Below are 4,572 nucleotides of genomic sequence, written 5' to 3' on the forward strand. Positions count from 1 at the left end.
CCTAATTCATTTTCCATAACAAATTGAATAGAGCTTACAATGGGGGTGGCTAGTGTTAAAGAAAATGCCTCTTTGAAAGGAGAAAACAAACACTGGCAAGGTCATGAGGATCACACACAGCTCTGTGAAATGAGGTCACAAAAGATTGGTTGTTAAGCTTTTGGAAGGGAACCATAAATCATCATTAAGGATCTTGTATCTTCAATGAGCTATTCTTAAGAGAAAGACTGAGTCTGAAAAACTATTGCAAGTGTAGGTAACTGAATAAAAAAAAGGTATGCGGAACAAAAATGAGTGTCTTAGTCCTACAGGGGCATACATAGACATGAAAAAGTCAGATTGTGAAAGCAGGTATAGTAAAACTGTATAAGACTTACCGACTAGGGAATCAGGACAGATGCAGCAAAATTAGTAGTGGGAGAAGACTGCTTTTGGGAAAGGAAAGCTACCTACTTCTATTTTTCCCTGAGAAAAGGGGGAAAATTACTGTTTGGAGGATAGTAAATACATGTATAAATTAAAAAATCTTGCCTATGTTTAATTCTACATTTTTCTCCAACCTCTTAAAAAGTGTTGTGTTGACTAGCATAAGTGTTTAGGTGACTTCACCACTGAGGAGAAAAAAACCACAAAACAGCTGTACCTGCTTATGGGAAATAAAAACTGCAGACTTGTGCCTCCCTTCAGTCCTGTTCAAGTGGCACAGAGAAAAAAGGTCTATCTTAACATGCTGTGCTGTGGAGTAATTGCAGTAGATGGGCAAAAGGAATGAAGCTGAAGGACCTCTCAGGAGATGAGAATAAATGATGTTGGTCATTTATTGTTGGTTACAATGACATTGATCTCTGTTGATGTAAACGTGAAGGAAAAGCCAATGTTCAAAGAAATGTTTTATAAATTGAATAGAGGCAAAACTGCCAAGGTTTTAATGACTTGATTTTTTTTAATTTATTTTTCTCAACTGTAGCTAGAGGAAAGTACTTACCTCTAAATAACTGAAATTAAATAATTGGTTAACCAATGCCTCATTATTAAGCAAATAATAACAAAACCTGGAGATATTTTCCCTTCATTTTCACTTGTTGCAGTTATAACACAAGGAAGATCCAAGTGCACTTGACTGATTTCAAGAAAAACAACACTTTTCAAATGGTGCTACTTCATGAGACAGGAAAAAATACCATTTAAAATTAAGATGACATTGGGAACTGCATGTGGATCATTCACCTTGCCTGTTGTGTGCTTTTTAAGGTTATCTCTGTTCAGTTCTGACCACAGAACTCAGCAGCACAAAATGTTCTTACAGGTTAATTGCTTCAAAATACATAGGAGTCTGGTTTCCATGGCTCTCCTACTCACAGTCCAGAAACTACTAAATGTGACAGTACTTGGAGTACTGTAAAAAAAAGATAATTTCAGCTAACCATGGCATATTGGAAAAGGTAGGCAGAAACTCACTGCTGACTAGCTTTTGTAGTCCTGAAAAAAACAAGTTTAGCTTGATCTTTTAATCGTGCTCTTATGATTGTTCATATTTTCTTTTTAGAATCATAAAATCAGAGAATAATTTGGGTCAAAAAGGACCTCAGGAGGTCTCTAGCTCAACCTTCTACTCAAAGCCGGGTCAGCTATGAGATCAGACCAGGCTGCTCAGGGCTTAATCTGGTCAGGTCTTGAAACCTTCAAGGCTGGAGACTGCACGACCTGTCTGGGCAAGATCATACTACAGTAGATCCTTTAATAGTAGATCTCAGTAGACTTAAGTAGATCCTCTAAATCCTTTAGTAGGTCATCCTATTTCTATAGAAACATTTTTTATCTAGAACTAGCACAATCCAAACAACTACTATAGACCCTGGGATATTAGTATGTTTATTCCTCCTCTTTACCTAGTTACCACATGCCTGAAGACATCTGAAGCTTTTATTTTTCTTTACTGAAAGGGTAGGAAACCCTAGAATTAGCTGTAGAGTAAGCCCTTGCACATGGACACCTAACATAGTGCAGCTCCTGTGTGGGAACTTGCTCCTTGGTGAAGCTGGAGCTCCTGCTGTGCAATATGCTTGCTTCCATGCCTGGTCTACTCTGGGATCTGGGCTTCCAGGCCTGGGAAAGGGTGGTTAGGAAGAGAATACAACACAGTTGAAAGGCAGAACTACAGTATAAGAAAGTGAAAAAGCCAGAAGCTGGACTTGGGGGACTGTGTGGTATCATGAACATTTATATGGAAGGCAGTTTTGCTTCTATTAAAAGGCAAATTTGCTTTTATTAAATGGCTTGGGGCACTGCTATAAAATCTTCCTTGCATCTCATGGTGTTGAAGGTTGACCCTGTTTAACTTTGTTTAACAATGTTTAATGTGTGATTGCAACCAGCCATGGAGCTGCTAAAGATTTTAGTTTTATATTTTTTTCCACCGATAGATAAACACAGGATAGGCCTTAAAGGGGTATTACCACTTATTTGCTCCATGTATTTCACTGAGGTAGAAAGTTTGGCAGCCCAAAATTTCATTTATTCAGCCCAGAAGGCATGGGTAGAATTAAGTAAACCTATCAAGAAGGCATTGGAAAACAGTGTGAAGAAGCAAGACCTCCATTATTTCTTCTGTAGCTGATTGAGATTTTAGTACATTTTAGTCTCCTTTTTGGGAACACAGCCTAGGAATCTATGGTCTGATAGATAGACATGCTAAGCATTCACAGTTTCAAATTAAAAGGAGCCATACTTTGAAACTATAAAATTGTAGTGCTAAGTGCTTTGAAAAAATCAAGTTGTAAGTATTTCATACTGGACACCTAGAGATAGCATTTTTGTTAAAAGTTAAAATTTTAATTTCTCATCTTCATATGAAGGAAAACCTTCCCGAGGCCTTCTTAAGGCTTTATCTTCCTATCCCCTTGAGAGGAAGTTATCTTCTCCATTCATAACAGTGGCATGCAAGTATATGTGTTCACATGCATGAGTAAGAAAAGTGTTATACTGATATTTCTAAGGAATACAAATCATATATTCCAAGCATGATTTGAATAAGATGTCTCAAATAAGGCACATTGGCTATACCTAAAACAGTGGATACAAAAAGAAGTATTGAAATGACCTTCATTTAAAGGGAGTAGCAAGAGTAGGACTGGTCCATGGGGGAGATGAGCCAGGAGCTGAGGGTGACAGGCAGGGCAGTGACCTGGGCACAGTGACCTGGGCACACCAGGTTGGTGACAGTGACAAGTTCTACCTACAGTCCCAGAGAAGGCAAGGAAATGAGTCATGTCTTGGGTCCATCCAGTCAGGAACAGCAGAAGACAGGTCCAGGGACTGGAGACAATGTGACCTATAACATGGGTCGAGGGTCCATCTAGGAAGATCAGTTGGGACAGCAGGAAGCAGGGCTGGACACAGCCCAGCTTCGTCTACAGCTTATGCTTGCTAATTTTAGGGTTTTCTATCCTTTCATTAAAGAAAAATAAAAGCTCCAGGGAGCTGGAAAGGGCCAGTAAGGTCTGGAAGGGCCCTCAGGTCCCTGACAAATGGTTGTCCTGTGAGTGGTTATCATGTGTGGTCAACTTCTGGCTCACAAGTGACTGTCCTATTTGGCCAGATAAGAAAGTGATCTTATTGAAATATATTCATGTTACTAAAGATTTTTTCAAAACTTATGAACACATTGGAATTGAGCTGAAGATGAATAGTGATGTTAATTCTGGCATTTGCTAACTTCAGAATACCAAACCTGCACTGACAATGTTTTTTTCCTGGCATTGATTTCTTAAGATAATATTTAAATGAAGTCAAGTTTGTTTGGTTGTTTTTTTTCTCTTTTTTTCCACCTCATTCCCCTGCCCACCCCCTTGAGTTCTGTAGGCAATTAAGTTTTGAAACTGGAAAAAAACAAGGGAAAGGAAATTACAGCCTCTAGGAATCAGGTGTGATCTTCACATCATCTGAAAATACAACAGATGAGAAATGTGTCCAAGAAGGAAGTATGTGATTTTGTAAAACCTCTGATTCTTGCTTTTAAAGAAACAATTGAAAATACTAAGACAACACTTCACACCTTTATTCTGTTTTATGTGTCCCTTAACATGGGGTTGAGGAGTGTCGAATGAGAGGAAAAGAACTTCTTTAATCTTCAATATAGGAAAGAAGATGCAGAGAGATGTCACATCCCACCTAGGAGAAGGGGAGAGTGACTAAGATCCACAAATCCCCTCGGTTTGGATTAAGGAGAAATAACACTCAAGGTACAAAAACAAACTCCAACTTTAATGGCACGAACACTTCTATAAGCATCAACCCTCTATGTCTTAATATATAATACAAGCTAAGTGGCTTTGTGAGGAGTTGAGGTAGACCTTGTATTACTTAACAACATCAAAAGCAGAGAGTGAGAAGGAGGAGAGAGAAAGAGAAAGAGAAAGAGAGAACTGGGAAGCAGGAGAGAGGTAGAGAGAGATAAAGAAATCACCAATCCTGGATCCAGCATCGGACCTGCCAACAGGGGGGTCGGTGTGGAAAGTGTCCCCAAGGAGGTTCATGTGCGCCCCTATTTATTGGCTCCAGCCCAAGGTTTCT

Source organism: Pygoscelis adeliae, unplaced genomic scaffold (genome assembly GCF_000699105.1).
Source record: "Pygoscelis adeliae isolate BGI_AS28 unplaced genomic scaffold, ASM69910v1 Scaffold168, whole genome shotgun sequence".
In the NCBI taxonomy this organism is placed as follows: Eukaryota; Metazoa; Chordata; class Aves; order Sphenisciformes; family Spheniscidae; genus Pygoscelis; species Pygoscelis adeliae.